Source organism: Balaenoptera physalus, assembly GCF_965194825.1.
Source record: "Balaenoptera physalus genome assembly, chromosome: 4".
In the NCBI taxonomy this organism is placed as follows: Eukaryota; Metazoa; Chordata; class Mammalia; order Artiodactyla; family Balaenopteridae; genus Balaenoptera; species Balaenoptera physalus.
Genome location: NC_138891.1, coordinates 87,795,701 through 87,808,246, shown reverse-complemented (window position 1 = coordinate 87,808,246; position 12,546 = coordinate 87,795,701). Strand labels below are relative to the sequence as shown.

Sequence of the window (12,546 nt, the reverse complement as noted above, 5' to 3'; positions counted from 1 at the left end):
AAAATGTGGCGTGCTTTTAGTGTAAATATATGTCAGCCACATTTCCCTTCATTGTATGAATGTATTAATTACAGACATTTATTTTCAAGTATTGGACGCGTAACTTTAAGCTTCCTAGTTTGGCTTAATTTAGGCGTTTGAGATATGTCTCCGAGATTCTAACATCTGAGTTCAGCTGGGAGAGGTCTAAATGAAGTTCACAGTTTCAGAGTGTTAGTTAAACTTTTGCCCTGAGAGCTCTTGAATTCTTGGTTCCTGGTAGGATAGCAACAGAGTAGTTGGATTTGGGATAAATAAACCTTTAGAGTTGCCCACTATTTTAACAGAATGGCTACATCCCTGGTACCATTGCCCTCAATTGTGTAAATATTTGTTTGAATAAAGAGCTAAGGTTCTTTGAAAAGTAACAGTTGTGTCTATTCACGATTCCCTTTTCATATCCTGGGCTTAAGTTATTTAAAAGGTTTTGTGTTTTATTTTATTGTTTTCATTTTACATATTTAATGTGGAAATTTAAACATTATATGTACTTGAGAAACTCTGTAAAGTCCCAAAAACGTTTATAACTGGGGTTCCTTTTAAAATGAGGGGGAATAGAGCTTTTGCTCTTAGTTGACTAGTGTAGCCTTCACCTCCTGAGACCCAGAGGTTTGCAAATCCCAGCCTTTTTCACAAATGAGAAAATGAGATGTTTGGCTAGGAGTAGTTATAATTTCAGTTTGCAGGCTTCAATCTGTTTCATGCAACTGTCAGATGCTGTTCTTTTGGGCTGAGGACTGACTTTAGGGGGTGTCTCTTGGATCCCCATTTGAAATGAGGGAGGAAAAGATACCTGGGAAATTTGCCTAAGAGCTTGCTACCTCCTATCTTAAAGAACACCAGACCAAAGCTGGAACTCTTTAGCAACCTTTTCAGAAATATTTTATTTACTGGCTTTTGCACAAGAGAGAGAAGAAAAAGCTGAAGTGATTAAACCCACCACTGGATTTTGCTGTTTTCTTCAAAGCCCTATTTTGAGGTCTGTACTGTATGCAGGGGTTGATTCTGGAGTGCACCAGAGGACTTGCTGTGAAAACGTGATTGCTTTTAAATACTTTTAAAGAGCAGTTGAGGTTATGACTCTGTATGCTAATTCTCAACCCTTAGCAGAAAGGCGGTTGGTTCTATGAATAACTTGGAAAGACAGTGGTTTTGTACATCTTCCAAGTGGAATACATGTGCTTTATAAATCTGACTGTTAGATCTTGATGTACTTTACTTATTAGCTGTGTAAATGTCATCTATTTGAAACAAAAACAACTTTTAAGTGATGTGCTTTATTATAAAGCCCTGGTATACACAACAGCTGTGGTTCTGAATGGAGGTGGGTGGAGTGGGGGTAATTTGCTCCCCAGGGGTTATTGGCCAGTGTCTGGAAACATTTTTGGTTGTCCCAACTGGGGGCAGGGGACAACCCCAGTTGCCAACTGGGGCTGGCCTCTAGTGGGTAGAGGCCTCAGATGCTGTGTAATATCCTATAATGCACAGGACACACAAACAATGAATATCTAGCCCTAAACTCTTCACTAGGGTATTACCTTGAAGGCATATGTTAACAAGATTAGGGATCTTAATCTAATTTGGATCTTCAAGAAACTGACTGTATTCTTGCTCAACACAGAGAGACCTTTTTGTCTGCAGCAGATTCTTTTGTCCTTGGCATTAAGAGTCTTAATATACCATAGATGTGAAGGAACTTGCCTTCAATGACTTTGAGTTGGCTTAAAATTACAGAATTTTGGAGTGTTACAGTGCAAGGCAGCCTCAGAGATCACTGAGCTCAACCTTTTTGTTTTATAGACACAAAAACTGAGAGGCCCAGAGACAGTGACTGGTAAAGTCTCAAGTGTGTTAGTGACAGATGTTAGTTTTAGATACAACCCAGGATTAGAGAATTTAGAAACTGATATTCAGGCAAATGTAAGTTTTTTAAAAATGGGCCTGACCCTTTGTGAGAATTTAGAGGTCACATTCTCTGTGAGGAAATAAATAAACTCTTTGATGGGGGAAGGGTAGCATTAGCCATGGTGACTGTGGAGCATATGCCTGGGTGTGTCAGCCCCAAGAAGAACATAATTCTCTCGTGCGACCTGTGACACTCCACGTCTGATGCCTGCACCATCCTTCCCATGGCAAAGTGGGCAACAGATGGTTCCACATTCATAGCAGATGCTATGGTACAAAACAGAACATTTGAGATTTTTTTGTCCCTCCCTGCCTTATGGGTTAAGAGTAGAGGGCATGAATGGATAGGGTTGTCTTGGACAGAAGAGAGGATGAGAGAGGCCTTCTGAATACAGAGTTAAAAAAGACACCTGGCGTATAAGGAAATGAGCATGCTTTGGGGCAGTTGGGAGGGATATTCATAAGCTGGTGAGTGGATATGTAAGATAAATGTGATATTTGCATAGAACTTGGGTTAGGAATCTGAAGACATTTCAAGCTTGGCACTTCTTTGGGGGAATAGGGCAAAATAATAATGGGGGTAAAAGGAATCTCAGAAATCCTCTTATCTGAATCTGCTCACTTGTCTAGTGAGAACCTCCTAACTCCTGTTTCATTGTACTTTCTTGTACAACCCCCAGTCTGTATCTTTCCATCTGTTTACTTAGTGGGGAAGAAAATGATAGTAATACAAAGTTTTTGTTCATTTTCTGAGAGAGTGTAAAAAGCATGTATTTGTGAATAGCTCTGCTTATAGAAAGGAGTTATCTCAAAGAGCTTTTGACGATCAGAAAAGTTGTACACGTATGGCCGCTCTCACATTTTACGTTACTACGATTACCCGTTAGGCCTGTAATTATGGATTTTAGTTGTGTGCTAAGTGGTCCCTCCATGGTAGTTATAATCCTCAAATCTGGGAGGTTCTGGAAATAATAGGAGAATTTTTTAGTGTGCCTTTCTTGGAAGAGGTCTGAACCTCGCTGTGGTAGGTTCTTATCATTTTGACAACTAGCCAATGGGTGTACCTCAAAGCCGAGTACATAGTAGTATATTTAGAAATGATTCAGAAGTGATGACTTTTTAAAGAGGGCTGCTCTCTGCAGGTGCTGCAGTAAAGGGGTGTATCACCCTTTTCATTATCACCTTTCGTGTAGTCATTCTTGTTACTTATTTTTCAGGTGATGGAAGAGAAGATGAGTTTGTTTTTTTATAATTGTTGGCTGGAAATATTTGTTGGCATTTGATTAATGTGACTCCTATCTTTTGAAAGTGAATAAAACCAAAAAGGGTAGCTCAGGTTTTCAAATCCCTTCAAAATGAGTATTTAGTAAGGCAGAACTTGTTTCTGCCACCCAGAAATTCAAACCTTGTAGGGGTTAATTTGCAGAGTTGTTTTCATGATATTTAGGAATGTTTTTAGATGTTGAAAAGGTTTGTGCTGTTAAAGGCAAGATTGTTATCTATAGCAGCTAATGATCAACAGGGGAAACCCAAGTATAAAATTCATTTTTATTGAAATTCAGTGGGAAGGCTAGGGGCTGGAGAAGCTTGCCATACAAAGAAACAGGTAAATAAGGTACAGAGTAACAGGCTAAGTTATACGGAGACTTTTTTGAGAGGTTTTTTACAAGAGATACTTGTTTTGCTTAGTGTGAGTGGGTTGAGTTTATTAGATGAACTCCTTTTCCTTACTTTGCAAATTAAGGGGAAGAAAAAGTTTGTTCATGCCTATATTTAATATTGTTACCTCAAGCAGGGTCAGCTTTTTCCAAGGTTTGCTGCTAAATGTAGAGTTCAGTGGAAATCAGTGTTGATCATCTTAGAATATTTTGTTTGCATGCAGCATGTGACCTCTCCAGATGGTGATGTGCTTGTGGAATCAGCATAAGGAATGGCAAAAAAGCTAAAAGTTACAATCTTTCTACTCGATTTGTTTCTTGAGCACTGTATTGCTAAAACAAGGGCAGGTAAAAGCAAAGGAAAGCCAGCTTCTGCGTTCGTTGGCCCAGTTCAGATGCAGCCTGAGTAGTGCTTCATAGTCAAGAGATATTCAGAGGGGACTGGGAAGTGAGGTCTGGCTGCCACACTGCTTACATCATTGCAGAAGTAGGTTTTTGAAAACATATTTAGTAAGGAAATTGCAAGCCATGGGAATGTAGACAAAATATTTCTTATACATCATGCCGAATCAAATAGCCGTATTATATTACACTAACATAGCTCTGACCAGGCCTTCTTCCCACTACGTTATGCTGAAATAATTTACCATGCCCTTGGAATGTCATGGGCAACCGCACCGGTGCAATCTTTTCCCAGTTAGGTAGCTGCCACCTTATCACTAAAACATGTTTCTGTTCTGTAGTCATTTCCATTTCCTGCGTTGTATAACTGGCACTCCTGTGTTATTTAACCTGTGTCTATGGGAGCCTAGAAGTTGGAGCAGAAAGAACATCTAGTTCACCCTCACCATTTTAAATATGGGGAAACCTCTGCTAAAACAAGGTGAAGACGGGCCAAGGGATTTGCTCTGGCTCTTTCTTCTGTTGGTTATCTTGGCAGAACCAGGACTAGGGTCCGGTATCCTGACTCATGTTCCTGGCAGTCTGTCCAGTATTTTTTGTGCTAGATTGGCCATTACAATAAAAATAACATCTTAATGTAACCATTTCCTTTATTAGGGCTTTTGGTCGGAGATAAAAAACAGCATTGATTAAATTTAGTGTAGTCAGTTGTTTACTGACCTCTGTTGGTTCAAGTCCTTTTTCCTTTTCCTTCCAAGCAAAATAAATGGTTAAAAGGTAGGTTGCAGCAAAGGGAAATATGAGGTGTCTATAACACCCACTTTGCATAATCTACAGTTAAGTAATGAAGAGATGGTATCATTATTGTTTTGTTTACTTTATAGTATTTTTAAAACCCATCCACTCAGTTTCTGAGTTAAAGGGAAAAACATTATGACCATGGGTGATGTGGTCACCTTGTGTTTGTGCCATCCCTCCTGAGCCTACTTATCCCCTGACTATTCCCAGTTCATAAGTATTGCGTGAGGGAATGGAAAACATAGTACGTTTGGATTTGGTGAATGTTACTTTGAAAAAATAGAAGCTGACTCTGAAGAGAATGTATTTTGATCGGTAGTGTGGAACGGGGACAGGATACTGTAAAGATCAGAGTTTGCTCCCACCAACTCTCAGCTTCCAATTCCAACCCATAGGGGTCGTTTCAGGGTCAAGAGAGAGCATCTTCATCCCCATGTGATCCCAGAGTCAATATTTTTCTTGCATAAATTGGTTTTAGAGGATGCTTTTTCCTGGAGTACCCCTCTGCTTCAGGAAGTAAATCTGAAGCACAGGTGCACACAGACATTCAAGACCTCCAACTTAGTTATTCCATGACTCTCTGCTTCTTGGCTTTGTCTCACTGTGGTGATCACATAATACAGGAGGATTCTTCAGAGGCTACAGTCAGAATCACCTAAACCCGGGGATGAATTATGCCAATGATCAGGAATAAGAAACATCTGGAAATACTTGCTTTACTTGCGAAAATTTTAGAAACCTTCATCTTCAACTAAAGCTATCTTAGGATTCTATAAAGAACCCGGAAAATATGGGTCTGTAACTTCCTACCTAAAGAACTCTCCCACTTTCAGAGAAGCCATCACATAATTTAAGAATCTATAAAGTATGTTGGTCTCTGTCTTAGCATAAATATGGAAGGGTGTGTGTGTGTGTTTCAATGGTTTTTTGAGGCTGAAATTCTTCAAGATATGGCAGGTTTGTCAGTTTTTGTGTTTACATTTTAACTTTCTGAAGAGGTGGGTTTTATTTGAATATGCATAGTAATGAAATTTAGATACTGTGACCTACCATTATCTTGCAAGTATCCGAAATATAATGGCCTGATACTTGTAATCTAGACAATGTATTTCCTTTCAGATTTCTCCAAGGTACTTAAAAACAAAAAAAAAAGTCCGCTTTTAGGAGCTTATTAATTCAATATGATAGAGAGTTAGTATTTCATACTTTTTAAAAAATCAGCCAGGAGCCACTGTATGAACACATCCTTCTTTGTAAAGTGAGCCACTATCGTTTTTAAGTCAGTATATATTCATATATTTTTATTCATATTGGTTTTCGGTATGCACACATCTTTTACTTTTTAAATATTTTATTATGGAAAATTTTAAACATACATAAAAATTAAAATAATAATGCAGTGAAATCCCATGTACCCATCATTCAGTTTAAACAGTTATCTACATATGCTAATATTGTTTCATCTGTAGACCGTACTTCCCCCCAAACATAGATTGTTATAAAGCAAATTCCAAATATCGTAGTATTTTATTCATAAAAAATTTAAAATATAAATCTAAGAGCTTAGGATTTTTAAAAAATACAGCAAATCATTATCACACCTAAAAAAAAAATGGCAGTAATTAAAATATCTTTTTTCCAGTCAGTGTTCAGATTCTCTGATGGTCACATAAAATTTTTGTTTAATAGTTGGATTGTTCAAAACAGGATCCAAACAAGGTCTACATATTGCATTTAATTGTTAATTGGTGTATCTCCTGGGTCTTTTTAAATCTAGAACAGTTCCCTCTCTTATTTTTTTCCTTGCCATTTGCTGGTTGAAGACATTGGTTATTTTTCTGTAGACTTCCCCATGTTTTAGATTTAAGTGATACTGTCTCCATAGTGTTGTTTAACGTATTCCTCTGTTCTTTGTATTTTCTGTAATCGGAGACACCATGCTTTTTTGTTTTTTAATAAATGTATTTATTTATTTATTTTTGGCTGTGTTGGGTCTTCGTTGCTGCACACAGGCTTTCTCTAGTTGCAGTGAGCGGGGGCTACTCTTGGTTGCGGTGCGTGGGCTTCTCGTTGCGGTGGCTTCTCTTGTTGCAGAGCACGGGTTCTAGGTGCACGGGCTTCAGTAGTTGTGGCACGCAGGCTCAGTAGTTGTGGCTCGCGGGCTTAGTTGCTCCGCGGCATGTGGGATCTTCCCGGACCAGGGCTTGAACCCGTGTCCCTTGCATTGGCAGGCAGATTCTCAACCACTGCGCCACCAGGGAAGCCCGCATGTGTCTTTTTGAATTATGGTTTTCTCTCTGTATATGCCCAGTAGTGGAATTGCTGAGTCATATGGTAATTCTATTTTTAGTTTTTTAAGGAACCTCCATACTGTTCTCCATAGTGGCTGTATCAATTTACATTCCCACCAACAGTGCAAGAGGGTTCCCTTTTCTCCACACCATCTCCAGCATTTGTTGTTTGTAGATTTTCCGATGGTGCCCATTCTAACTGGTGTGAGGTGATACCTCATTGTACTTTTGATTTGCCTTTCTCTAATAATTAGTGATGTTGAGCAGTTTTTCATGTGCCTCTTGGCCATCTGTATGTCTTCTTTGGAGAAATGTCTGTTTAGGTCATCTGCCCATTTTTTGATTGGGTTTTTTTTTTTTTAATATTGAGCTGCATGAGCTGTTTATATATTTTGGAGATTAATCCTTTGTCCGTTGATTCATTTGCAAATATTTTCTCCCATTCTGAGGGTTGTCTTTTCATCTTGTTTATAGTTTCCTTTGCTATGCAAAAGCTTTTAAGTTTCATTAGGTCCCATTTGTTTATTTTTGTTTTTATTTCCATTACTCTAGGAGGTGGGTCAAAAAAGATCTTGCTGTGATTTATGTCAAAGAGTGTTCTTCCTATGTTTTCCTCTAAGAGTTTTATAGTGTCTGGTCTTACATTTAGGTCTTTAATCCATTTTGAGCTTATTTTTGTGTATGGTGTTAGGGAGTGTTCTGATTTCATTCTTTTACATGTAGCTGTCCAGTTTTCCCAGCACCACTTCTTGAAGAGACTGTCTTTTCTCCATTGTATATCCTTGCCTCCTTTGTCATAGATTAGTTGATCATAAGTGTCTGGGTTTATCTCTGGGCTTTCTATCCTGTTCCATTGATCTATATTTCTGTTTTTGTGCCACTACCTAACTGTCTTGATTACTGTAGCTTAGTAGTATAGTCTCAAGTCAGGGTGTCTGATTCCTCCAGCTCCATTTTTTTCCCTCAAGATTGCTTTGGCTATTCAGGGTCTTTTTTTTATCTCCATACAAATTATGCAATTTTTTGTTCTAGTTCTGTAAAAAATGACATTGGTAATTTGATAGGGATTGCATTGAATCTGTAGATTGCTTTGGGTAGTATAGTCATTTTCACAGTATTGATTCTTCCCATCCAAGTACATGGTATATCTCTCCATCTGTTGGTGTCATCTTTGATTTCTTTGATCAGTGTCTTATAGTTTTCTGAGTACAGGTCTTTTACCTCCTTAGGTAGGTTTATTTCTAGGTTTTTTATTCTTTTTGCTGCAGTGGTAACTGGGAGTGTTTCCCTAATTTCTCTTTCTGATCTTTTGTTGTTAGTGTATAGGAATGCAAGAGATTTCTGTGCATTAATTTTGTATCCTGCAACTTTACCAAATTCATTGATTAGCTCTAGTAGTTTTCTGGCAACATCTTTAGCATTATCTATGTGTAGTATCATGTCATCTGCAAACAGTGACAGTTTTACTTATTCTTTTCCAGTTTGTATTCCTTTTAGTTCTTTTTCTTCTCTGATTGCCGTGGCTAGGACTTCCAAAACTATGTTGAATAATAGTGGCAAGAGTAGACATCCTTGTCTTGTTCCTGATCTTAGAGGAAATGCTTTCAGTTTTTCACCATTGAGAATGATGTTTGCTGTGGGTTTGTCATATATGGCCTTTATTATGTTGAGGTATGTTCCCTCTATGTCCACTTTCTGGAGAGTTTTTATCATGAAAGGGTGTTGAATTTTGTCAAAAGCTTTTTCTGCGTCTATTGAGATGATCATATGGTTTTTATTGTTCAGTTTGTTAATATGGTGTATCACATTGATTGATTTGCGTATGTTGAAGAATCCTTGCATTGCTGGGATAAATCCCACTTGATCATGGTGTATGATCCTTTTAATGTGTTGTTGGATTCTGTTTGCTAGTATTTTGATTAGGATTTTTTCATCTATATTCATCAGGGATATTGGTCTGTAATTTTCTTTTTTTGTAGTATCTTTGTCTGGTTTTGGTATCAGGGTGATAGTGATGGTGATGGTGGCCTCATAGAACGAGTTTGGAAGTGTTCCTTCCTCTGCAGTTTTTTGGAAGAGTTTGAGAAGGATGGGTGTTAGCTCCTGTCTAAATGTTTGATAGAATTCACCTGTGAAGCCATCTGGTCCTGGACTTCTGTTTGTTGGAAGATTTTTAATCACAGTTTCAATTTCATTACTTGTGATTGGTCTGTTCATATTTTCTGTTTCTTCCTGGTTCAGTCTTGGAAGGTTATACCTTTCTAAGAATTGGTCCATTTCTTCCAGGTTGTCCATTTTATTGGCATAGAGTTGCTTGTAGTAGTCTCTTATGATGCTTTGTATTTCTTCAGTGTCTGTTGTAACTTCTCCATTTTCATTTCTAATTTTATTGACTTGAGTCCTCTCCCTCTTTTTCTTGATGAGTGTGGCTAAAGGTTTATCAATTTTGTTTATCTTCTCAAAGAACCAGCTTTTAGTTTTATTGATCTTTGCTATTGTTTTCTTTGTTTCTATTTCATTTATTTCTGCTCTGATCTTTATGATTTCTTTCCTTCAACTAACTTTGGATTTTGTTTGTTCTTTTTCTAGTTGCTTTAGGTGTAAGGTTAGATTGTTTATTTGAGATGTTTCTTGTTTCTTGAGGTAGGATTGTATTGCTACATACTTCCCTCTTAGAACTGCTTTTGCTGCATCCCATAGGTTTTAGATCGTCGTGTTTTTGTTGTCATTTGTGTCTAGGTATTTTTTGATTTGTTCTTTGATTTCTTCAGTGATCTCTTGGTTATTTAGTAACGTACTGTTTAGCCTCCATGTGTTTCTGTTTTTTACGTTTTTTTCCCTGTAATGGATTTCTAATCTCATAGGGTTGTGGTTGGAAAAGATGCTTGAGATGATTTCAGTTTTCTTAAATTTACTGAGGCTTGATTTGTGACCCAAGATGTGATCTATCCTGGAGAATGTTCCGTGTGCACTTGAGAAGAAAGTGTAATCTGCTGTCTTCGGATAGAATGTTCTATAAATATCAATTAAATCTATCTGGTCTATTGTGTCATTTAAAGCTTGTGTTTCCTTATTCATTTTATGTCTGGATGATCTGTCCATTGGTGTTAGTGAGGTGTTAAGGTCTCCCACTGTTATTGTGTTACTGTTGATTTCCTCCTCTATAGTTGTTAGCGTTTGCCTTATGTATTGAGGTGATCCTATGTTGGGTGCATAAATATTTATAATTGTTATATCTTCTTCTTGGATTGATCCCTTGATCATTATGCAGTGTCCTTCCTTGTCTCTTGTAACATTCTTTATTTTAAAGTCTGTTTTATCTGATATGAATATTGCTACTTCAGCTTTTTTTAATTTTCCATTTGCACGGAATATCTTTTTCCATCCCCGCACTTTTAGTCTGTATGTGTCCCTAGGTCTGAAGTGGGTCTCTTTTAGACAGCATATAGATTGGTCTGGTTTTTGTATCCTTTCAGAGAGCCTGTGTCTTTTGGTTGAAGCATTTAATCCATTTACATTTCAGGTAATTATCAATATGTATGTTCCTATTACCATTTTCTTAATTTTGGGGGGTTTGTTTTTGTAGGTCCTTTTCTTCTCTTGTGTTTCCCACTTAGAGAAGTTCCTTTAGCATTTGTTGTAGAGCTGGTTTGGTGGTGCTGAATTCTCTTAGCTTTTGCTTGTCTGTAAAGCTTTTTTTTTTTTTTTTTTTTAACATCTTTATTGAAGTATAATTGCCTTACAATGGTGTGTTAGCTTCTGCTTTATAACAAAGTGAATCAGTTATACATATACAATATGTTCCCATTTCTCTTCCCTCTTGCATCTCCCTCCCTCCCACCCTCCCCATCCCATCCCTCTAGGTGGTCACAAAGCACCGAGCTGATCTCCCTGTGCTATGCGGCTGCTTCCCACTAGTTATCTATTTTACATTTGGTAGTGTATATATGTCCATGACACTCTCTTACCCTGTCACATCTCACCCCACCCCCTCCCCATATCCTCAAGTCCATTCTCTAGTAGGTCTGTGTCTTTATTCCCGTCTTGCCACTAGGTTCTTCATGGCCTTTTTTTTTTTTTTTTTTTTTTTTTTTCCCCTTAGATTCCGTATATATGTGTTAGCATACTGTATTTGTTTTTCTCTTTCTGACTTACTTCACTCTGTATGACAGACTCTAACTCCATCCACCTCATTACAAATACCTCCATTTCATTTCTTTTTATGGCTGAGTAATATTCCATTGTATATATGTGCCACATCTTCTTTATCCATTCATCTGTCGATGGACATTTAGATTGCTTCCATGTCCTGGCTATTGTAAATAGAGCTGCAATGAACATTTTGGTGTAAAGCTTTTGATTTCTCCATCAAGTCTGAATGAGATCCTTGCCGGGTATAGTAATCTTGGTTGTAGGTTCTTCCCCTTCATCACTTTAAATATATCATGCCACTTCCTTCTGGCTTGTAGAGTTTCTGTTGAGAAATCAGCTGTTAACCTTATGGGAGTTCCCTTGTATGTTATTTGTCATTTTTCCCTTGTTGCTTTTGATAATTTTTCTTTGTCTTTAATTTTTGCCAATTTATTACTATGTGTCTCAGTGTGTTTCTCCTTGGGTTTATCCTGCCTGGGACTCCCTGCACTTTCTGGGCTTGGGTGGCAATTTTCTTTCCCATGTTAGGGAAGTTTTCAATTATATTCTCTTCACATATTTTCTCGGGTCCTTTCTCTCTCTCTTCTCCTTCTGGGACCCTATAATGTGAATGTTGTTGTATTTAATGTTGTCCCAGAGGTCTCTTAGGCTGTCTTCATTTCTTTTCATTCTTTTTTCTTATTCTGTTCCACAGCTGTGAATTCCACCATTCTGTCTTCCAAGTCAGTTATCCATTCTTCTGCCCTAGTTATTCTGTTATTGATTCCTTCTAGTCTATTTTTCATTTCAGTTATTGTATTGTTAATCTCTGTTTGTTCGTCTAGGTGTTTGTTCTTTAATTCTTTTAGGTCTTTGTTAAACATTTCTTGCATCTTCTTGATCTTTGCCTCCATTCTTTTTCCGAGGTCCTGAATCATCTTCACTATCATTATTCTGAATTCTTTTTCTGGAAGGTTGCCTATCTCCACCTCATTTATTTTTTTGTTGGGGGGGGGTTATCTTGTTCGTTCATCTGGTACATAGTCCTCTGTCTTTTTATTTTGTCTCTCTTTCTGTGAGTGTGGTTTTCGTTCCACAGGCTGCAGAATTGAAAAGTTGTTTTAATGCTGATATAAACACAAATGTGAGTCCAATTGGTAAAAGTCACATCTTGAATATTTAGATAAAAGTCAGGAGTTTTGCAAGTGGGAAGGGAATTTGAATAACCCAAATGTTTTTTGGGGTTCTTCCTGCTTTCTGTCCTTCCCCTGCCTTCCTCACAGGCTGAAAAGAGTTATCACAGGAAGCATGCAGCCAAATTC

The 12,546-nt window shown here is 37.7% G+C and overlaps 1 protein-coding gene across 17 annotated transcripts in view; it reads left to right on the top strand.

The window, feature by feature from the left end:
- The window catches only part of PHLDB2 (pleckstrin homology like domain family B member 2), a 228,114-nt gene that overhangs the window by 112,392 nt on the left and 103,176 nt on the right, over window positions 1–12,546 (top strand). The window lies entirely within an intron of this gene.